The following is a 25,323-nucleotide window of genomic DNA, read 5'->3' on the forward strand; positions in this document are numbered from 1 at the left end:
GGTCAGGAAATCAAGACCATCCTGGCCAACATGGTGAAACCCCGTCTCTACTAAAAATACAAAAGTTAGCTGGGCATGGTGGCAGACGCCTGTAATCCCAGCTACTCAGGAGGCTGAGGCAGGAGAATCACTTGAACCAGGGAGTCGGAGGTTGCAGTGAGCCGAGATTGTGCCACTGCGCTCCAGCCTGGTGACAGAGTGACACTCTGTCTAAAAAAAGAAAAAAAATCACATTAAAGTCAGGTATTGATTAGATCTACAGTCCTTCCAGTATTAACTTGCTGTTTTGTCTTAATTTACAGAGTTTATTACATAAAACTTAAAAACATATGTCCTCAGTGACCATGCAGACAGCAAGAAGACTCTTGAATTATTTGTATTCCCATATTAAATTTGTGCAGGAGCACTCATAAAATATAATCCAAATAAAGATTACCTGTGAACAAGTCCAGCTTTGTCCTCACACTATATATATATATTCCATATATATACATTCCATATATACACATTCCATATATACATTCCATATATACACATTCCATATATACACATTCCATATATACACATTCCATATATATATATTCCATATATATATTCCGTATATATATTCCATATATATATATTCCGTATATATATTCCATATATATATATTCCGTATATATATTCCGTATATATATTCCGTATATATATTCCGTATATATATTCCATATATATATATTCCGTATATATATTCCATATATATATTCCCTATATATACATTCCATATATATTCCATATATATATATTCCATATATGTATATATTCCAACAGGAATAACAATAGAAAATAAAATGTTAGTCTTTCGCTAGAAGAAGGAACACCCCCATAATGAAATTAATATTAAAATAAATGTAGAATTAAACTTGCATTACTAGATTCAGTCTTTCAATTCTTCTTTTAATAATAATTATCTTAGGAAATGCTGATGAACAGCAGAATAATAATAGGCATTATAGACAGAGAGATCTGAGTTCAAATCCTTATTCTTTTCCTTACTGGCTGTGAGAACTTGAACTGTTTATTTAACTTGCCTGAAACTCACCTTCCTTATTTGAAGAGGATTGTGATAAAAATTAGTGATAATGTGTATAACAGTCTTAATTCTGAAAATAGAACACATAGTTTTCAATAAAATCGTAAATAGTCTGGCCAGGGCTCAAAAACAAAAAAAAGAGGTCACATGATCAATTAATAATCTGAATAAAGGTTGCCAGTAAACAAGTCCAGCTTTGTATTTACACAACATTTTCTAGGAAGATATTTCCCATTTTATGAAAGCTTAAAATATGTCTCACTGACAAATGTCTGATCTTTCCATTCATTAAGAGTAAGTTTTGAAAGATTTTCCCCTATGGGCATATGCCAACAACACTAAATGGACAAATTATTTTCTACTTGCAACATAGATAATCAGTTGGAGGAAGTGAAAGAGAAAGGAGTTACTCATCATCTGTAATTGTGCCCTAGAACAAGGTAAGGCTGGGGGAATCAAAACAACCAGATTTGATAACAGAAATTTATATCACACACAATATTCTGCTTGGACAACTAACAGATGGTAGTGGTACCATTCACTAAGAGAATGATTGCAGGGCAAGAAAACTATTTGCAAGTAACAAGACAGGCTTAGATACGGACACAGCAAATTTAAGCTGACTGGAGAATAAAGTAATCTAGTAGCTAGCTGTATGTGTAGGTTGAAAGAGCAGAAACATATCTGAAAGTGAATACCACCAAATACAAAGACTTTAATTGGTACCATGGGAGTAGGAAAGAGTTATCCCAAGTAAACTTGGCTACAAGATAATTCTTACAGATAACCAGTATTTTAACTGATGGGTTGAGAAAGAAGTACCTCCAAAAATGGTATCAGGTGAATGGTCACAAATCAGTGTAGAAGGTGCTGTAGAAACCACTGAATGAGAGTGTTTCCATGAGAGAGAACGACCCTCAGTGTTAAATGCTACTGAGAAGTCAAGTAAACATAACAACTGAACTTGTTCGCCATATTTATTATTGATTACCTTTGAGAAAGCAGTTCAATAGTCTGGTAGAGAATGAAGCTGGGCAGCATAAATTGACCTAGGAATGAAAGGTAAGAAATACAGTAAGCAGCTCTTGTAAACACTTGGCTGTCAAGTGGAGGAAAGAAGAGTAAAGCTGTAGAGAGATGAAATAGACAGATTGCATTTTTTTTTTTGACAAAATGAAAAAAACTTAAATGTGATTAAATAGTGACAGGATGGCACCAACATAAATTGAAGTTATCACAATTCAGAAGTAATTTATTTTGTGGGAACAAAGAGATCCAGACATAGAGAAGTTAGCCCTAGACTGAAGGAAGAATAACTTCTGCTTAACAGGAGGACATTTATGACATGTGTGCTTGTGTGTGTGCGTGTGTGTGTGTGTGTGTGTGTGGTGGAGTGCCGGACGCAAAGTTTAGAGAATTCCTGAAGATTTTATTTCTTCTGTGAATTAGAAATTAAAGTAATAGTAAGGAGAAAAGTGCTAGGAAAGGAAATTTTATTTTTATTTATTTATTTTTATACCAACAAGAATGAGCTTGAAAGGAAAGATTTGAAAGAATGGAGAAGGATGGGAAGAGTCACTTTAGAAAATAAGAGCACTAACTAGGGAAATGGCAGGATTTGTAAGCCAATCGAAGGTCAGTTTACTAAGAACACTAACTAGGGAAATGGCAGGATTTGTAAGCCAATCGAAGGTCAGGTTACTGCTGGAAACCAATAATTTTTCTAGATTGCAATCTATAGTCCAATAATAGGCCTGAAGAAAGTGAAGACAGGTAAGTTGAGCACTGGAGTTTCACCTCATGTATACATAGGGCAAGCAAAATAGGGAAAGAGTTGAGGTTATTGGAGTGAAAGTAGTTGGAATGACAGACTATCACATCTAAGTTCATTAGAAAGGAAATAAAGAGAGAAGGTGTGACAGATATGGCAACTTTCCTGGCAGAGGGATGTGAGAAATATTACAAAAATAAGTTTTTGGAACAAAGGGAATGTTATGTATGCCTACTTCTACTTTTTAAATTAATTCTAATTTCATTCATCCTGTTGAAGAATCCAAGAGTAAAGAAAAACCACTTGTAGAGAATAGGTGTATTCTCCTGCAGAAAAATCAAAGCAGGAAATTAATTTTGTAATGCAGAATTGAACTAAAGGTAGTGGATGAATGAATGAATAAAAAAGAAGAATATACTAATGAGAATTATTAAATATTATATAATCAAACAAGGAGGGCTAAGACATATTCTTTCTGACAAGCTTTAATAACAGGATGTCTGAGTTGTTGGGATGATTTAAGTATGACCTTGCTGGAAAGCAGAAAGATAGGCAAGATAACCTCTGAGTATCCTTCCCAGTACTGACATGATTTGCAAAGCTATTTACCCGGTGTAGGTCAGCTGTCATTGAGAATAAACCTGGGACGCCTATTGATCACAAAGAGAGTTTCGCATATGAAGAGATGAGGCCATGTTGAAATTATATTTGTAGGCACCACATGCATATTAAGAATTCAGTGTGTAATATTTAAGCCTAGAGTTACTTCTTAATTACCCCATTCATTTTACTGAATCATGTGTAACAAGATCTGTATTTGCACTTATAGATTCTCCTTGCTCTGTAGTCTAAACCTGCCCATTAGCATCACTTAAGAGTTGTTAAATATAATATTCTCCAGTTGCTGTCTTGATACAACTGTGATCCTAGTATTAATCGCTCTTAATGTGCTACTATAACCCATTCAAAGGCTGTTCTTTAAAGTGTTTTAAATTAAGCATGCAAAACCTTTGAATGCCTACAAAAAAGTCTAAGGAATCAAAAAACATCAAGTTTGGCATATGAACGAACTAATAAATTAGCTACTTAAATAACTGAGCAGATATAGTGTCTCTCTTTGAAGTCAAGACTTGAATGAAATTCGGTTTAGAAAGGGAAAGAAAATATTAGGTACAGCAATGGGAAGCGTAAGACAATCTTGGATACTTTATTGTCCATAACATTACTTGTTTTCCTTATAATGGTAATATTCATGCATTTTGTAAAGTTATGGTAGTTTATATCTTCAATGTTTAAATTAACCAGTTTACAAGGTGTAAATATAGGCTAAATAAGACAGAAACATTAACATGGTGTCAATGAGTTCATGTGAACCATTTTAAAGTTATATGTCTAAGCTTTTAGAACTACATATTGATTTTAAATAATTTTAAGCATTAGATAATCACATATAACAATGCCCATGCTAACAATAATTGCTGAGTAATATAATTTAAAATGCTTATAAAATCTGACTCAGCCTCAGTGCCAGCTATTAAGGCCACCTTAAATGATACATACTTCGTTTTTATTGCTACCAACTGTGGAAGGCATAAGATTTTATTAGTTTCCAAATGGACACATCAATATTAATTTAAAAGAGATTCACTATGGCCACGCACCTCTTCGGGAGGGACACCAGAAACAAGGAAATTGGAGATTTTATTGCTTAGAATATCTTTTGTCAATCATTTTGTTGTATTCAAACCAAGTTTTTGTTTTTATCATTTAAGAACCCATGAAATGAAAAATTGTCAAGAGTATAGATAGCATATTGTGAGATAAACAATCAAGCCAATCATCAGCATAGTTGAAAGCTAGTAGAGGCATGGAGGCATGGCTTATTACAGCTTTTATAGAAAACAGCATTTTTTAACAGATAATAAAACTTCAAAAAAAATACAGCTGAACATAAAGCTGGAATTTTCTTTTACACAAGTGTTCTCTACATCTCTGGGCAGTTAACACACAGATTTAGGCCTGAGGCTCTGGAGACAGGCATGTCTTTCCTGCAACTTCTTTGTATGCCTTTAGACAAGCGACCCTTCGAAACCTCAGTTTCTCATCTGCATATAGAAAGAAAATGCACCTATCCCTTTGTGTTATTTCAAAGAAGAAATGATAAAATGTGTTTAAAACCTTAGCACAGGGCCTGGCATACCATAAGCACTCAATTAACACTAGCTCTTCTTTTAATAGAAAATGACTTAATGAAAATAACTTTTCACCTCTTGGTGAGCCTAAAGTATTTAACAGGTTTTAAGTTCGGCATAAAATTAAGAATGAGAACTCTTCCACTAAATACAAACTATATATGGCTTAAGACAAGAGAATGTCTTAAAATATGTATTTTACCCTGTTTTGTGTATACAGAGAGAATCTTGGATCTGAAAAATGTTTAAAATCTAATAGGGAACATAAGATATGTTTGAAAAAGCAAACACAAACAAAACGCAAAATAGAAGCCACTAGATGATGCTGTCTATGATACTTTCTGTATTTCTATCGTTATCTGGGTTTATTTTTATTCTTGAGGAAGAAACTTTCCAAAGGCTTCTACTCTTTATCCTCATTAATGATTTTGGTTTCTCCTAAATTCTTCACTTAATTCATAAAAACACCTTTATTTCCCCATTGTGTTGAATACTTTCTCTTCAAATCTAAAATCTTTGCTTGTCTCTACTATAATTAATAAACCAGAAACACAGCCTTCATATTTGAATACTCATTTCCCATTTTAGTTGAATAGAGACCCAAAGAAAATTTGAGGCTTTGCTTTACTCTACGTCCTCATTGCACTGCCAACTTCCTGGAAAGCGCAACCTACACCTGCCTCCTACATTTCTTCATTGCCCACTCAGTGTTTATTCCTATGATGTGTTTTCTAACATATGCACTTGCCTGAAACTGATCCCTCAAAGGTCACCAACTGCTTCCACGAGATTACAAGATACAATAACCTTTTTTGCTTCTGATTCCATGGCAGCATTTGACATTCATAACCCCCACTTTCTACTGAGCTATTCCTTTTCCTTGACTTCTCCAGTACTGTATCTTTATTTCATGTTTATAGCAAATAATGCATTGATGATTGCCTGTTGAAGAAAGTTGGAGATATGAGTGTGAACATGGAAAGCTTGGTCCTTGACTGCAGAAAAGGAAACCACAATCACCGAAACAGATTGATACATTCTAGGACTTTAGGTGCAACAGAGTTTGAAGGAAAATAAATCAGAAATGGTAATCTAAAACACAACAGGTTAGATAGCATGGGGGTTTGAGGCCCTTTATTCATTTCTTAGGGCTTCTGTAGCAAAGTACCACAAACTTGGTGGCTTAAAACAACAGAAATGCATTCCCTCACAACTCTAGAGGGTAGAATTTCAAAATCAAGGTGTCAGCAGCATCATCTCCCTCAAGCATGTGTGGGAGAGTCCTATTTAGTCTCTTCTTGCTTCAGGTGTTTGCAGCAACCCTTGTCATTCCTTGGCTTGCAGATGCAATACTCCATTCCCTGCTTCCATCATGACATGTCTGTCTCCTTTGTGTAAGTCTTTACATCACCTTCACCTTTTTTTCTGTATGTGTCTGTCTCTGTGTTCAAATTTCTCCTTCTTAAAAAGCCCTAAGTCATATTGGATTAGGGCCCATACTAGTGACCTCATTTTAGCTTAATTATATCTACAAAGACCCTGTTTCCAAAAAGGTCACATTCAAAGGTACTGTAGGCTTCAATATATCTTTTGGGGGACACAATTCAATCTATAACTGACCCACTGAGAATGTGACAACTAAAAAGCAATATAAAGAACAGCCACGTGGACAGCAGGAGAGATGGCAGCATTCACTGTCAACTAACGGGGTGGCCTAGAGAAACCTTCTAGAAAACCACTTTGCAATCTGAGTGCACAGATTATTGTCAGAAATAGGAAAAGTGGCACTAAGTGAGTTTAGAAATTATGTAGTATCCATATTATTCGGGGCTTTTAAATCTTACTAAGAGCTTGAGAGTTACCATGAGTGCGATAGGTTCACCAATGGGTTCTTTTGATAGGTTTTAACATAGGAATGATGTGACCCAATTCAGCATTATGAAATTCACTTTTTGTTTCTATATGGAGAGGCTGGACCTGATGATTCCAAGAGAAGAGGTAAAAAGAGGTGGACATATTCAAGGTACCATTTAGAGACAGAATCAACAGAAATTTCTGCTGCTCAGATTGAAGAGGTGAGGGGAATATTAAAATCAATCCTGTTTCTGGTTTGAATAAATGAGTGAATGATGTTGTTATTTATTGACATAGAGAAAGGTGACAGTAAAGACACAATAGGAAAGAGAAAAGACAATTTGGCCAGGCATGGTGTCTCATGCCTTTAATCCCAGAACTTTGGAAGGCCAAGGCAAGAGGATGGTTTGTATTCAGGAATTCAAATTAGCCTGAGCAACACAGCAAGACCTCACTTCTAAAAAACATTAAAAAATTAGGTGGGTGTGGTGGTGCACACCTGTTGTCCCAGCTACTCAGGAGGCTGAGATAGGAGGATTCCTTGAGGCTGGGAGGTCAAGCCATGTTCGTACCACTGCATTCCAGCCTGGGCAACAGACTAAGACCTTGTCTCATTAAAAAATAAAACAAAACAAAAACAAGCAAACATACAAAAGGCAATGAGTTGTGCTTTCAACATGTAATGTCAGAACTATATGTGAAATACCCAGGTGATGATTCCAGGCATATATTTGGTATGTTTGTTTTCAGCTCAGAGAAGTGCCTAGGCCAGAGGTATAGGTGTGGAAAACTTCAGCACAAAGACACTGTTTATATCCAAGAAAATTGACAAGGTTTTTTTTTTTTTTTTTTTTTTTTTAGGTCTTGAAAAAAGTTTCAAAAAATTCTAATATTTATGGATGGGGTAGGGTAGAAGAAGCCAAAAAGCCAAAAAAAGAATAAGGATCAGTGAATTTAGAAGAAAAATATAGAGTGGATGATGAGACAGGAGGATGTTTCAATACGAATGTAAGAATTCACTGTCAAACACTACTGAGAAGTCGAATGAGATGGTGAGAATAAACTGGACTTGGCAACTTGGTGGTTGTTAATGACTTTGAAGAGTGGTCAGAGTAGAATAAGAGCACTTAGAGGTAGGGAATGAATTGGAGATGAATTAGGGAGAATAAGGGAGTGAATAAATTTTGCTAGAAAGGGAACGCAAATAATGCAGAAGTAGTTGGAGACAGATATGAGGGCAAGAGATGTTTTTATTATTGCAGATGGTATATACTAGAGGATATTTCTTTACTTATGGGATGATTTGGAAAAAAAGTGGGAGGCAAACGACGCTGAAGAGACAGCAGCCAGGAGAAGGGTGAACTATTGACAGAGAGGCATGGGATCCAGTGAGCATTTCTTGTGAGAGAAAAACTCCTTTCATTGTGGAAGATGAAAGGAAGACATTTTGGTGAGTTTTAGGTTTAGTGCTGGAAGGTAAAGACACCTGAGAGCTTTTATTCTTGACAACCAAGTATGAGAAATGATCACTCATTGAGGGCAAGTACATTATGGAATGGAAACAAGAGAGGGTACGGGGGAATGAGATAGAAATTATACTATGACACGGCTCAATTCTCAATGTCTTTTGCTTACCCCTTTTCTTCTTCTGCCACTTAAATGCACTATGATTAAGGTCTTATTAAATATCTGTGGGTCGGGCATGGTGGATCACCCCTGTAATCCTAGCACTTTGGGAGGCTGAGGTGGGTGGATTCGTTGAGCTCAGGATTTTGAGACCAGCCTGGACTACACGGCGAAATCTCATCTCTACAAAAAAATACAAAAATTAGTCAGATATGGTGGTGCATGCTTGTAGTCCATCTACTGGGGAGGCTGATGGGGAAGGATGGCTTGATTGCAGGAGCTTGATGCTGCAGTGAGCCGTGATAACACCACTGCACTCCAGCCTGGGCAACAGAGTGAGATCCTGTCTCAAAAAAAAAAAAAAATCTGTGTTTCCTTTAATGAGAAATAACATCTATTCCTTTGGAAAGTCAAATATTTTCTCACCATCACTTTTTTGAATAAACTAACACATCTTTATAACCCAATATAGATTGCCTGCTTAATATCTCCATTTGGTGTTCTGATGGTATCTTATTGTCAAAAATGTTCAGGAGTGAACTTTTTAAATAAATTATTTTCTCCTTCCAACTTCACAATTATGCTAATTATGGCAATTTTAAAAATTGTGCATTATAATGTTATATTATGAATTGTAACGAATAATATTGTATTAACTATTAATGGCATCCTCGTTCTTCCAGTTTTTTTCAGAAGCACCTTTGATCTTTAATGCTCTCTTTCTCTATTTGGGCAGCAGTCATGCCACCTGGGTCCTGTTCTCACAACGGTTTTCTCCTCTCTTCCCATGCTGACCATCTTTGATGCTTTAGTGATAATTTTCTTTTCACTGCATAGTTGCAAAATGCTCCCAAATAATTTTTTGCCTCCTTTCTCTCATCCCAGCACATCACTGTAAATAATGCTATCAAGTAGCCAATGAACATGTGAAAATATATTTAATTTTGCAAGTAATCAAACAGATGCAAGTTAAAGCAATGATAATAGATTGGTTTCTTTATAAAAACAGTAAATAATGTTTAACCAAGCTATTGTTGAAAGTATATCCATATTACATAAAGATGTATATATAACATCTTTGTTTGTATATATATATATATATATATATATATATATATATATATATATATCTGTGTTTACTTATAGAAGCCTAGAAAAAAATCGAAGAGTTGTAGCACATTGATTAAAAAATGGCTACAATTTTGTTACTATTTTCTGAGTCCATACCTGTGATGATTTATTATAGGTGTCAACTTGACTGGAGGAAGAAATATCTAGAAATCTGATAAATTATTATTTGGGGGTATGTCTGTGAGGGTGTTCCCAGAGGAGATTCGCATATGAATCTGAGTGGACTAGGTAGAGAAGAGCCACCGCCGATGTGGGAAGGCACTATCCAATCTGCAGGGGATGCAGAGAGAACAAAAACAGAAAAGAAGGCAAATATGTCTGTCTTCTGGAGCTGAGTTACTCTTTCTCTGCTATCTTGGAAAACTCTAGGCTTCTCAGCCTTTGGAGTCCAGAACTTACACACCAGTGTCCATCATCTCCCAGGTTCTCAGGTTTTTGTCCTTGGGCTGAGAATTACAGTACTGACTTGCCTGATTATGAGGTTTTTCGTACTTGGACTGAGCCAAGCATCTCAGGGTCTGTAGCTTGCACATGCCTGTCCATGGGACTTCTCAGCCTCCATAATTGCATGAGTGAATTCCCCTAACAAATCCCCTCTTTATCTATCTATCTATCTATCTATCTATCTATCTATCTATCTATCTATCTATCTGTCTATCATCTATCTCCTATTTGTTCTGTCTCTCTGGAGTACCCTAATACAATATTCTTTGAAATGTGGCTTTGCATCTTCTCCCATGAAGAGATCAAGACTTGAAGTCAATTTCCCCAGGTCTTAACTCTGGGCTGGTCATCTAACTTGCTTTGTGCTGATACACCAGTCATGGGTCTAGACCTCAAGGGCCATTGCATACTTCTGTCTTCCCTTTTTGAACTGGATTGCTGGCATGTTAACAAGCCCAGGACAACCCATTGGAGGAGGAGAGACCATGTGTGAGGAGCCTGTGGTACCCTAGAAGTCGGCCAGCCTACCCAGAAGCAAAAGTACCCAGCTGGACACAGAAGCATGAGAAAGCCCACCAGAGAAGCAGAAGAGTCCCACTGAGCCCAGTCTAAAGGGACAACCCACACACGTGTGAACCGAATAAATGGTTGTTATTTTAAGCCACAAAGTTTTGGAATGATTATAGCAATCGTGGACAGATACGGGGACATACACAAATGAAAGACTGAATACATCTGAGAAGTAGAAATCTAGGCCTGTGTGTTTTTTAATATCATTTTGCTTTACTGTGTTTTCTAAATTATTCAAGAAATAATGAGTTATTTTGTAATTCACAATAAAATTTACCTGCTACCAAAATCAAATTTATCATTCTTAATGTACAGAATCTGGACGCAGGCAGACCTAATTGAATATCTTTATTTATTTTTAAATAGAGCTGTGTGAACTTAGCAACATTAGCCTCTATGAACTTTATTTTTTATAATTCAACTTATAAACATGATAATATCTGCCTCACGGGGCTGTTGTGAAGACTGCAAAAATAAGCCAACAGAATATTCAGAGTAGGGTGTGTCCTTAAATTTGCTGCTTGCCCCTACTGGAAATTAAATTTTAAGTTCTCTATCTCTCTACTACCTTGAAGAGTGCCTGCATATAATATGATAGCTCTTCACTTAATCTTTGTTTAATGAATGAACAAATGAATGAATAAATAAATGAAGAAATGATAAGGAAGGTGAAATTTTAATTGATCCACTCTGCTACTATAGTAAAACTGACCCTATATATATTATGTGTAAAAGAGGATTGGGCAGTGTTAGAGACAGCCACAAGTACTGTGCTATTTCTCCCATTGAGAGGTTGAGTCTAACTCCTATCCTTGAATTTGGGCTCACCTCAGCAACTTGTTTGACCAATACAACAGAGCAGAAGTGATATTCTAAGATTTTGAGCACAGGTCATAAGGTGCCTTGCAGACTTCTGCTAGGTTGCTTGAATTGCTGTCTCCAGGACCTCTGAGCTGCCATGTAAGAGGTTGGAAAGTCCTAAGACGGCTGTCCTAGAGATGACATTTGTGTACACTCTGCCGGACAGCACAGCTGAACCTAGGTTTCAGCTGTCACTGAAAAAGCACCAGATATGTGAATGACAGCTCTTCGATCCTCTTAAGCAGCTCATTCGCCAGCTAAATTCCATCAAGCAAAGCAATTATCATCACTTGAAACAGAAAAATCACCCAAAATAACTCTGCCCAAATTTCTGACCCACAAAATTAAAAGACAATGACACGATCACTATGTTTAGCTACAGAGTTTCAAGGAAATTTGTTATAGAGCAAACAGACACCAGGAACAAGCAGACGGTGTTTCCAGTGATAAAGCTGGTTCAAATATTACATGGTAATTGAAAACGTAAAACCACTTTTTGTTCAAACCGTGAAAAGACTAACACCACTTTGGGAGATATACCCAATCTCCAAAAGGAAGAGTATGCAGTCCAAGGAAGGATATTAGTTTTGAATCTCTAATCTGCACCTCCTGACACTTTAGGTGTGCTATAGTCATTCAAGAGGCATTGGTTGGTCACGGAGTGATAAGCAGAGATTAAGCGTAAGAGAGCACAATGTAATTCACAATAGTCCATATGGAGCCATCAACTTGTAGAGCATTTGCTCCTACAGGGATTTAGAAGGCTTACTGGAGGGACACAGGGGTTAATCAATATTTTAGCTAGGCCTGGAAGTTCTAATCACTAAGCAGGGTAACACAACCTAATCCTGAATTGAGCCTACTTTCATGTTGTCTTAGCTCGTCACTCCCCAGCTACAGAAAACTGCCACTGAATATAATAACTAAAAGAGTTCAAGCCAACACTTTTATTTCTGCTATTTGAGAAAGAAGTATGGAGAAAAACATATTTCCGGTTTCTGGATCATGAATTAAAGGATATATGTGTTCAGGAAGGTTACCATGAATCCTAAGGGACAGGTTGTAATTGACTAAATAAACAAACAATTGCACAAACAAATTGACCAGAAAAGGCCAACATAAACTGGTTATGAACTACAGAGAGTTCACAGGAAATTCAATTGCTTTCTTTTCATTGAAAATATATTAATTCAGCGTCTAGGCTGGTACAATTCAATTTTCTAGCCATCTAATGCTCCTGGCTCTTCTTCATTTCAAACTAAGCATGCCATCCATATCCTAGTTCTCATACACTGAACTCGAAAACTCATTCCTAATCTTTCTTCCTTATTAATGCTTCCCGTTAGAAATAAAAAGAGACATCTGAATACATAAAATTGAATCCAACATCTTCATGACACAAATACACAAGGGGAAAATGGTCTGGGAATAAAGCTACATAATAAAAATGTGGCATGCAGAGATTTTTTATAGAGTTGAACATACTCCCTCTACAGATGATATCATCCTTTACTATATCCTTTTCTTTTAGGACATAAAAGGTCAAACATCTTATGACTGGTGTAGGATATTTTTAATCTGTGTCAAAATGGCACTGAGGTTAAAAGCTAGCTAGAAAATGAGGAAATGACTATTAAAAAGAGAATGAAAATTTTTAACCTTTTCTAAATAGTGCAGTGGAATCTTAGTAATTATTTGAAAGCAAAGTCATTGAAATATTTTACTTGAAGCATAGGAAATATCCTAAATGCAATTAACACATACAAAATATTATATCTTCAGAAATGTATGCTAGTTATCACATTGTAGGGCTGCTTGCATTTTAAAGCATGGAAATCGGTAGGGAGTTAGAGAGTTCTAATTTCCCATCGTATCAAAAGTCTTATTTTAGAAACAATGGCAGAATCTGCTGAATCGACTCATTTGAATTTCCTTTCTTTTAATTGTTCTTACAAGTAGACATATTCTTAGATATATTATACAATTACAATTGAAATTAAATAAAAAAATTAACCCAACATTAACAAATCTGAACACTCCTTTATTTCTTACAAAACTTGGTATATAATTCTCTTTTTTGACTTTTTGTTGTGGAATTTTACATTCCACAAGCGAATCTAGGCAACAAACAAGCAAATGGCAAATACGAATAATGGTAGTTGTAATAATGGCTACGAGGAGATAAAGGTATAAGATATTGAAAAGAAAGTGCCCTAATTCAGGTAGTATTGTCAGAGCAATTCAGGGAGGCTGACATTTACACTGAGCCCTTAAGGAAGTGAAGCTGTTGGTCAGGTAGACTGTAGAAATGGTGCATTCCAGGCAAAAGGAGTAGAGGCAGGAGTAGAGGCTAGAAAAGGTTGACTTGCTTTAGGAGCTGAGAGAAATTCAGTGAGGCAGATAGGGCAGAGTGGGAAGGTGGGGTGGCTGAAGAGGGAGTTCACATGGTAGTAATAATCAGAAAATCCAGGGCCTTGTAGGATGGCAAGAGGTTGTCCTTTTATTCTTGATGATACAGAAAACCACTGAAAGTTTTGAAGCCCTTGAGTTGTGTAATCTGATTCATGCTTTTAAAATATATTATTTGCTCTATGTAGTGAGTGAATTGGTTAAGGGTGGAAGCAAACTCAGTGAAATGGTTGTGAAGAAATGGAAAAGAAATTAGCTTGGCTTGAAATAAGATCATTGCAGCAGGCATAGAAGGAATATTGAATCAAAAGACTGAAGGGACAACTGACAGGACTTGCTGTTGGATCTGTTAGAAGGAATAGGAGGATGGTGAGAAAAAGTGAGAATCCAAAGACACCAAAGTTTCTACTTGAGAAAATGGAAGATGGTACCATTTACTTAGATGGTGAAGATTCAGGAAGCACAAATTTGGGGTGAGTAAAGAATTCTCTTTTCAATATTTTGTGTGAGACTCCTTTGGCTGGTGGCATCAAATTAAGCAGTTAGATATGTGTCTCTTTCTACTTAATAGGATAAAGTCAGAATCAGCAAAACTTACTTCAGTTCAACAATTTCTTTTTAGAAGTTTTCATTACACAAAGTACTCTGCAAGGCATTTGCATTATGGAAGATTATCATTGCCTTGGATGAGGGATGGACATTATTACTGCTAAATAGAGGAAAACGTATTTTGTGACTGAATAATTCTGAACATGTTGGGGCATTCACAATAACAGAATTCACTGAGGAAATACATTTGATCTGAATCTTGAAGGATAGAAATTTGTTTTGGGGCATTGGTGGGGAGGTATAGATGGCAAAGAGGGATATGAAAATTCCACCTTGCAGGGGCAGCAGAAGAGATGGCACGGACGGAATAAATAACTTCCAAGCGCTTTTATCATAGCTAAATCAGGTACCGGTTCTATAGTTGTGAACAAAGGCAGACTCAGACCCTGTCCTTAAGGAGCTTATAATTTAGTGAAACAAATTGGAATTCACCACTTTTAAAAAGTGTTATCACTGTTACCAACCCCCCTTCCCTCAAATATTCAAGGCAGTATGCAAGTATAATACAGGAAAAACCAAGCCAAGTTTGTATTTGGGCATTACCTCTCTGAGAAAGTGAGGTTTCACATGAAAACCATATACAATGTCTAAATTGGATCTAGGCAAAGAAGAAAATAAGATTGCAATATCACCTTGATTATACTCAGGCAGATGAATTGGAAGAAGGGAAACTCGATGTGGGAACGCAAGTTTGCAGGCCACAGAAGTGTTCTGAACAAAAGATGGTGATGTATAAGAGTGGAGGCAGTGATGATTGAAGGAAGTATCAGAAATGAAAGGATATTTAGGAATTAAAACTGATAAGACTTAATGATTCACTGTGGGAAGTAAGGAAGATGGAAAAATAGAGGTTACTTAAGCTTCCTGACTTAAGTAACTCAGAAGATGATGCCAGCTATTGAACTATCTGGAACACTGGGGAAGAGGTAGGTTTGCAGTGGGCATGGGAAAGATGACTCATGCCCTTTGGAGCATTTTAAATAGCAGTGCTTTGAGAGTCTTCAGGTAGACTGTGATAATCTGTTAATTAGACTGGAGGCCTCATGAAGCCGATGACCACATCTGTGTTGTTCAGTGCTATATCCCTAGTGTCTGTCACAGCACTTGCTCTCTGGTCGGCTCTCAGGAATATGTCTCATTATGAATTATTAATGAAACAAATAAATATGTCTCATTAATTCCAAATGAGCTGCTCTAAGTTATTTTAGGAAACATCTGGCGTCAAATACTTACAGTGCAAATAATGATACTAGTAACTTTGCTAATTTAAAATATCCTTTATTGAGGGAAAGTTTGCAGTGTGAACATGAAAGCTCTGAAGAACAAGGTTCCTATTTATTTATTATTATTTTTTTTTAATTTATTTTTGAGATGGAGTTTCGCTCTTGATTCCCTGGCTGGAGTACAATGGCGTGACCTCAGCTCATTGCAACCTCCGCCTCCCGGGTTCAAGCGATTCTCCTGCTTCAGCCTCCGGTGTAGCTGGGATTACAGGCATGCACCACCACGCCTGGCTGATTTTGTACTTTTAGTAGAGACAGAGTTTTCCGTGTTGGTCAGGCTGGTCTCAAACTCCTGACCTTGTAATCCCCCAACCTCAGCCTTCCAAAGTGCTGGGATTATAGGCGTGAGCCACTGCATCCGGCCAAGGTTCCTTTTTATGTGTTAGTATTTTATGACTTAAACTACTAAGAAGGCTGAGCCACATTAGTGCCTATGATAATTATTCTACTGAGTGATTCATGGACCATGATTCCTGGTAGAACTAGTAGTATCCTGAGAAAAATAATTTTCTGTGTTCCCTTTATAGAGATTTAAGGTGAACAATAATGTATAATAAGCTTCACAAAATCCTGTAGTATAAACTCCTCCTTAACATTGTTTTTCTACACCAATTTAAGCTTCAAGTTTTCTTATCGCCTCTCCTTTTTTTCCCTCTAGAGTATACTGCAAAGCTATTTCTGTGAAATACTAATTTGTAATTCACTATCCTATAGCATTGCTGTATGATACTCATCTAAAACTGCTACATGGTGAGAAATATGGACTTGAAAAGTAACTTTTATATCTGAGATTCATCAATATCATCATCAAAGTCAGATTTCCAAGTGTGAATATTGTGGATGGTAAGTTTTTAAGATGGAAAGGAAAAAAGCCTATAAATATTAACTAAAATAAATTATTTCATCTTTGTAATATTTTAAAAGACCATACTTCAAATCTCCTTTTTGGGGAGCTATCAAATAAAGATACGTGTATTTCTCTGAATATCACATTCCAAACATTGCTTGTTGTTGGGCAGATCTTTCACAACAGGGAATTTTCAAAACTCAAAGTCATACCTTTAGACATTGCACAACAAAGTAGAATGTGCCAAATTACCCAGAAACAATTTGGATAGCTGGCAAACAGGGCTGCCTGCTGGTTTGTGAACAGTGTAGGTAATTTGCCACTCAACTCTCCTCCATTTGCCTCAATAAATTGTAGGGTACTTAGAACCCTACTATCTGTTATCCAGCTGTCTACATTTCTCTGCTCTGTCAGTGTCTAACAATAGAAAGGCTTCATCTTGTCTGTCTTTCTCTTGCAACTGGCAGGGAAGATATAAAAGAAATAGACTGACTTTGGAGTGGGAGGGGAATTACAATTAGCATGTAAAATAGAACATCTCCTTAGTTAGCTAGGAGAAAAAGGTAATAAGCCCAAAATAAAAATAGAAAAGAACATTAAGAAGGAGGAAAAATCCCACCAGATGACCCAGCAGGATGATCAAGCCTCGTATTTTCTAATCAACATATTCATAAACCAGATATTTACAAAATGTCATTGACAGCTACTTAGCCCAAACATATCGACATTGCTCACCATACTATTTCAACACTAATCTTCTGTTTAAGTGGAATTGAATTCTTTCAAGTGAGTATAAGTTTGAATAGTTAGAATTAGTCCAATTGTTTTTGAAAATGACGGGTCAAGGAATGTAACTTGCATTTTCTTCTTTTATCTAGATGAATAACCTACACAATCAAATTTAAATGTTTATTATACCCAGTTTAAGATACCATCTCCTTCCAAAAAATGTTTCTCCTATATAATAAAGGATTATCTTCTTAAATCTTTAGCAAAATACATAGAGCTTTTGAGATGTGTACCTGACATTAGACATAAAAAAATGGCAATGAGTGAGAATAATGAGAAATACACACTAGTATTAATACAGAAATTTGTAGCTATAATTGCATTCACTGAAAACAATTTTTTTTATTGTTTTCTGAAAAGATTTGGAGACTGTGGCAAAAACTAAAATGATGAAGATACAACTGCAATATAAAGTATAGACAATAAAACTTTTAATGATAAAGGAGCTCAGTTCAAATTCTAGTTTTACCGTTTAGTAGTTGTGTAGTTTTACAGAATCATTTAACTTCTCTACACTTGAGTGTTCTACTATAAAATGGAAATGACATACACGTATTATTGGATGGTTATAAAGATTAATAGAGACTGTTAATAATGGCCTTTATTAATAACGGGTTTTTGAATATTATTGATTGTTATTTAGCTACCCTTATTCGGAAACAAGTAATCAAGTAAGAAAATGAGCAAAAAATGCCAAAAATGAAAAACAATTAAAAGGAGTATTTTTATGTCTCCCAGATGATAACAGAGTTTTGAGGAACCTAATATCTCCCTCCTAACAGATCCATTGTTTAGACCTTAGAGAAAATCTTTTCCGATTTTTTTTCCACAAATCTCAGTGTTGTGTACTCCAAGTTTTAAATAATCAATATAAAAGTGTACCATTCTGTATTCTCTTAGTACTTCCTGGCTCCCTTTAGTGTAGAAGTTTATCATGTGCTACTGTAATATTCATGACTATCCACAAAATTTCTATGAACAACTGGAAGGCTGTAAAATAGTTTTATTTATCCCTGTCCTTGGAGCACAGCAGCTATTCAAAAATATGTTTTCTGCGTAATAATACAAAAGATACCATATTCAGAGGTTTTCACACACTATTCAGAGTACGAAACAATCACAATCAGCTCTATTAGGCTGTGAGGGGGGCGGTGGAGGTGGTGACAAAGATGGGCTTGCATGGAGGAACAAAAAATAAAGCTGGGCCCTTGACTTCCAGGTTTTACTAAGCTGGGAAAAAAGGGAAAAATTAAAATAATGTATAACACAAACACCATTTTAGAGAAGCAGCATGTGTCCCAAAGGACACATGGATTTTATTGTTTCCATAAAACATTTTTGACAATTTATAATGATATCAATACAATTCAGAGGCAGCCACTAAGAACTATAAAGAAGAAAAAAAATAAAAAGTACTGGCTGAGTGAGACTGCCACATTTGAGCATATGTAATACTTCTGAATTTTCTACTAAAAGGTGGAAAGAAAAACTACATAGGATGAGAGAACTTCTCTTGCCCAGAAAGCATATTAATCCACGAGGGAAAAGTAATGTTTTCCTGGCCGTGATTTCTGAGATGAATCAGTCATGGAAGTATTACTGTGGGTTTTGGGTAATAAATACACACAGGGTAGAAGTTTTCAATAAACACAGACTTGTTCCATGCAATTGTTCCTTTTATTGACTCAAGGTATAAACAAAAATACTAGGGCAAAGTCAGGAACCAGCAGTTCTAGAGATCCAAGAGGCAAGGATAGGGAGTATAGCTTTCCGGTAACCTTGTTACAGATATATGGTGTAGAAAAAAATTTTGACCATCTTTCTCTAGCTGAGATCCCTACATTATGTCATTATTTGCTTCATGAGCAAATGAGTTGCATGTTTAAACTTTTAGAGAAAATGCATTATAAATTTTATTCTATATGCTAATTATCTCAATCAACGTTCAGACTAGAACCCCAAATATTTTTAAATATAGGTCTGGAATAAGACACTAAAGCTTAAAACAATTAGCATGCGTAGAAATAAAGGGTATTCAAATAGAAAGGGAGTAAGTCAAATTGCAATCATGTCATCTGTTTGCAGACGACATGATTGTATATTTAGAAAACCCCATCATCTCAGCCCCAAAACCCCTTAAGCTGATAAACAACTTCAGCAAAGTTTCAGGATGCAAAATCAATGTCCAAAAATCACAAGCGTTCCTATACACCAATAAGAGACAAGCAGAGAGCCATGTCATGAGTGAACTCCCATTCACAATTGCTACAGAGAGAATAAAATACCTAGGAATAAAATTTACAAGGGGCGTGAAGGACCTCTTCAAGAAGAACTACAAACCACTATTCAAGAAAGTGAGAGAGGACACAAACAAATGGAAAATAATTCCATGCTCATGGATAGGAAGAATCAATATCGTGAAAATGGCCATACTGCCCAAAGTAATTTATAGATTCAATGCTATTCCCATCAAGCTACTATTGAATTTCTTCACAGAACTAGAAAAACCTACTTTAAATTTTATATGGAACCAAAAAAGAGCCCATATAGCCAAGACAATCCTAAGCAAAAAGAACAAACCTGGAGGCATCATGTTATCTGACTTCAAACTATACTACAAGGCTACCGTAACCAAAACAGCATGATACCAAAACAGATATATAGACCAATGGAACAGAACAGAGGCCTCAGAAATAACACCACACATCTACAACCATCTGATCTTTGACAAACCTGAGAAAAACAAGGAATGGGGAAATGATTCCCTATTTAATAAATGATCCTGGGAAAACTGACTAGCCACATGCAGATAACAGAAACTGGACCCTTTCCTTACACCTTATACAAAAATAGCTCAAGATGGATTAAATACTTAAACATAAAAGCTAAAACCATAAAAACCCTAAAAGAATACCTAGGCAATACCATTCAGGACATAGACATGGGCAAAGACGTCATGACTAAAATGCCAAAAGCAATTCCAACAAAAGACAAAATTGACAAATGGGATCTAATTAAACCAAAGAGCTTCTGCTCAGCAAAATAAACTATCATCAGAGTGAACAGGCAACCTACAGAATGGGAGAAAATTTTTGCAATGGATCCATCTGACAAAGGGCTAAAATCCAGAATCTACAAAAAACTTAAACAAATTTACAAGAAAAAAGCAAACAACCCCATCAAAAATCAGGCAAAGGATATGAACAGAAACTTCTCAAAAGAAGACAGTTATTCGTCCAACAACCATGTGAAAAAAAGCTTATCATCACTGGCCATTAGAGAAACGCAAATCAAAACCACAATGAGATACCACGTCATGCCAGTTAGAATGGTGATTGTTAAAAAGTCTGGAACAACAGATGCTGGCGAGGACGCGGAGAAATAGGAATGCTTTCACGCTGTTGTTGGGAGTGTAAACTAGTTCAACCATTGTGGAAGACAGTGTGGCGATTCCTCAAGGATCTAGAACCAGAAATACTATTTGACCCAGCAATCCCATTACTGGGTATATACGCAAAGGAATATAAATCATTCTACTAAGACGACGCATGCAAACATATGTTTATTGCAACACTATTTATGATAGCAAAGACTTGGAACCAACCCAAATGCCCATCAATGATAGAATGGATGAAGAAAATGTGGTACATATATACCATGGAATACTATGCAGCCATAAAAAAGAATGAGCTCATGTCCTTTTCAGGGATATGGATGAAGCTGGAAACCATCATCCTCAGCAAAGGAACACAGGAACAGAAAACCAAAGACTGCATGTTCTCATTCATAAGTGGGAGTTGAACAATAAGAACACATGGACATAGGGAGTGGAATATCACACACTGGGGCCTCTCAGGGGTGGGGGGCAAAGGGAGGGAGAGCATTAGGATAAATACCTAACGCATGTGGGGCTTAAAACTTAGATGATGGGTTGACAGGTGCAGCAAACCAAACCACCATGGCACATGTATACCTATGTAATAAAACTGCAATTTCAGCACATGTATCCCAGAACTTCAAGTAAAATAATAAAAAATAAAAATATAAAAATAAAAAGTAAAAATAAAAAAAGATTAGCATGTATTTTATGTATGTTAGATAGACTTATCTGAATTTGATACATAAATATGTGTGTATGTATACGTATATACATACGTATACACTTGTGGAAGACAGTGTGGCGATTCCTCAAGGATCTAGAACCAGAAATACTATTTGACCCAGCAATCCCATTACTGGGTATATACGCAAAGGAATATAAATCATTCTACTAAGATGATGCATGCAAACATATGTTTATTGCAACACTATTTATGATAGCAAAGACTTGGAACCAACCCAAATGCCCATCAATGATAGAATGGATAACATACACACATATATACACACACATATATATACTCACACACATATATACTACCATTAAATCCTTACAACAGCTTATGAAGATGAATAAACGTAGATTCAAAGAATTTTGTATCTTGTCCAAAGTCACAAAGCTAGTTATGCTCGAAATGAAATGCACGTAATTCTCTACTGTAATGCCCATCACCTTACACCATGTGGTCATATTTCCTTTGATGAATTTTACATAGTTGGGTCAGAGACAGAATGCTCTAATATCAGACATTTTGTGATTTTGTTTTACTGAGGTCCAGTCATCCTACCTTTGCTTGAAGCTTTATATATATATATATATATATATATATATATATATATATATATATATATGTTTACATGTTTCACTGACCTTCTTCTTTCTCAACTGCAGTTTGCACATTAATTCAGGTGGTCGATTTTTAAAATTTAACTTATTATATTTTTCCATGGCAAGATTTCCATTTATAACACAGCTTTTATTTTTGTAGCAAGAATTTCTATTTTTTTAATTGTTTCCAGAGTGGTCACTTTTACCTCATGAAGTATGGCTAAAAGTCATGATCTGGTCATTACAGAATCTTGGTTATTTCAGATTAGCATCTGTTTATTTTAATGTCTCTTCCCCTGAGATTTTGTTACTTTTTTTCTTAGTTGTCAGTATGTTCAGTAATTTTGGATTGTATAGTGAACGTTTAGAATATTATGTTTGAGAATCTAGGTCCTGTTAAATTTCTGTGAAGAGCGTTGGTTTGTTTGTTCAAGCAGGTAATCCGCTGATTAAGCCCAGATTGCAAGGTTTGCTTTGCCTTTTATGGGCAGTGGTTTTCTTTTCTTTTTTTTTTTTTTTTCTGCTTTTTCTTTTCTTTTTCTTTTTTTTATTATACTTTTAAGTTTTAGGGTACATGTGCACAACGTGCAGCTTTGTTACGTATGTATACATGTGCCATGTTGGTTTGCTGCACCCATTAACTAGTCATTTACATTAGGTGTATCTCCTAATGCCGTCCGTCCCCCCTCCCCCACCCCACAACAGGCCCCAGTGTGTGATGTTCCCCTTCCTGTGTCCATGAGTTCTCATTGTTCAGTTCCCACCTATGAGTGAGAACATGCGGTGTTTGGTTTTTACGCAGCCATAAAAAACGATGAGTTCACGTCCTTTGTAGGGACATGGATGAAGCTGGAAACCATCATTCTCAGCAAACTATCGCATGGGAAGTGGTTTTCCATAGCAGTTTAGTTTAAAGTTTTGCTGTGTGGTTTGGGCCTGCTCATTATCTGAAAAGCTCTGGAGTTGGCCTGGAATTTGGATGGAGTCATATATTCCTTCTCTTCTTGAAGACTTGGGAATGTTCTTCACAAGTACAGCTTAGGGCTGAGTTTAGGACTTAGGTTGGTATATATGCAAAATTTAGGGATTCTCTTCACTAGACATCTCTTCTTCTGAGTTTATGCCTCACTTTCTGGATTCTAGAATCCCCTTTTGCTGAGTCATCAGCCAAAAATAATAGGATTGTTTAAGATATTTAGCTTTCTACATTCTTATGAAGCTCTGAACAACTAAAGACAGCAATAAGATGAGAGAAAGAGAAATAATAATTTTCTCCCCACCCTCTTTCTTTTTGCACAACAGGACCTCTTTTGCTGATTCTCCTACCTAAAAAAAAAAAAAGGGATTTTTCTTTTGGGTCTTATGCATGTGCACCTACCACCCTGGGATAATGTAGCTACATCACTGGGGTAGGTTTCAGGGCAGTTCTGGGAGAGAAAAAAGAGGAAAAATAAATGAGGACATACTCCATAATCTACAGCTCACACAGGCCCTTCTTCCTGGTCCTTTGACTGGATTTTGCTGACCATAATCATTACAAAGTTCCTGGTTTGGCCTGCCCTTAGTTTAAAGACATAAAGGAAAAACAAACAACAACAAAAAAAAACAAAACAACTCATCAATATGGCTCTTCGAGTTTTGACTTCCCTTTCCCATCTAACTGCGATTATTTTTCAGAATCCTCAGAGGTTTTTTCTTCTTCTTCTTCTTTTCTGTTTGTTTGTTGGTTTTTTTGGGAGAAGGAGATTTGGGGTCCAGAGTTTTTAGTTATAATCAGTGGAAGAGAAGCTACAGTGGGCTTACTTAATTAGAAAATTTGTTAAAATCTCAAATTTTATACCAGAAATTGTGACAATAATGAGACTATGACCTAGGAAAGTTTAAGGGCAAGTGTCTGTAATAATCTAAACTATCAAGGTTCCTGGGAAGAGAGGGAGATCTTATATCAGACTATGGCATGAATTAAGTTTGGATCTTTACCAGACATCTCTGAAGGCAGTTATCTCATCTGTTTAATGGGATAGTAACCCTTGCCTCTGTGGGTTTTAATGTGTAATAAATGAATGTGCATACAGCACGTATCAGCAATGATTGGCATACAGAAGGTGCTTAACAATGATCACTATATTAGCATAGAACATTTAAGTTTAGAATAGCCACATACTAATTGTTCACCAGGGTATTTTGAACTTACAAAGTTCAAAATGAATAGCTACAAAAATACCTACCTTAATTTCAATACCATTATTTGGCATAATCTAAGTGATATATGTATGTATGATTATTCTGGTATCCAATCACCTTAAATTATTTTTAAGGTTTAATTATTTACAGCAATTCTATAGGCCTAAGAACCATTACTATTCTCATTTTTCAAGTGCAGATAAACATCTCAGATGAGACAAGTAACCTGCTCCAAATCAACCTCATGAATGAAAAAGCTGGCTTGAGAGCCGAAACAGGTACCCCGATGCATTTTGCCTGTATTTGTTTCACTGTAATGATGTCTAATTTGTCTAGTATAAAATTATTGGCCAGTATCATTTGCTTTTTGAGGAAACACCAAAAACTGGAAGGTAGGGCCTTGTCAACAGTATGTTTTGGGCTTCTAGACAGAAAAACACATTTAATATTAAGTGGCCTCAATTTGTAGCTGCACGTAAAAAGTTATTCTAAATTAATTTTTCTACATTTAATTCAACTATTTTAAAGGAAGTCAGAATGTAAGACTAAGATGAATGGAAAAGCCTGTATAGCAAAGGGCTTTTAAAAGAGAATTGGAAAATGCCAGTTTTGGTTGTGTTATTTTACCATTCTATTAACTGCATATATGTGAAGATTCCAGGAAAACAAACCCTGTATTACCCATGCTAAATAAGAAGTTATCTTTAAAATGGCTGAAGAAAATGGAATATGTGGGAATGAGTAAAAATTTTTTTAAAAAATCCTTAACGATGGCCAGGCACAGTGGCTCACGCCTGTAATCACAGCAGTTTGGGAGGCTGAGGCGGGCAGATCACAAGGTCAGGAGATCGAGACCATCCTGGCTAACACGGTAAAACCCCACCTCTACTAAAAATAGAAAAAAAAATTAGCCGGGCGTGGTGGTGGCACCTGTGGTCCCAGCTACTCGGGAGGCTGAGGCAGGAGAATGGCG

General features: G+C 36.2%; 1 long non-coding RNA gene across 3 annotated transcripts in view; it reads left to right on the top strand.

The window, feature by feature from the left end:
* Window positions 1-13,285: 13,285 nt before the first annotated feature.
* LOC129471341 (uncharacterized) overlaps window positions 13,286-25,323 on the top strand; it is a 43,143-nt gene continuing 31,105 nt past the window's right edge. For all 3 annotated transcript variants that reach the window (XR_010118600.1, XR_010118598.1, XR_010118599.1), the window contains exons 1-2: window positions 13,286-16,665; window positions 24,550-24,628. This is a non-coding gene — a long non-coding RNA (uncharacterized lncRNA). The remainder of the gene's footprint in view (window positions 16,666-24,549; window positions 24,629-25,323) is intronic.

The sequence above is a fragment of the Symphalangus syndactylus genome, chromosome 21, assembly GCF_028878055.3.
Source record: "Symphalangus syndactylus isolate Jambi chromosome 21, NHGRI_mSymSyn1-v2.1_pri, whole genome shotgun sequence".
Lineage (NCBI taxonomy): Eukaryota > Metazoa > Chordata > Mammalia > Primates > Hylobatidae > Symphalangus > Symphalangus syndactylus.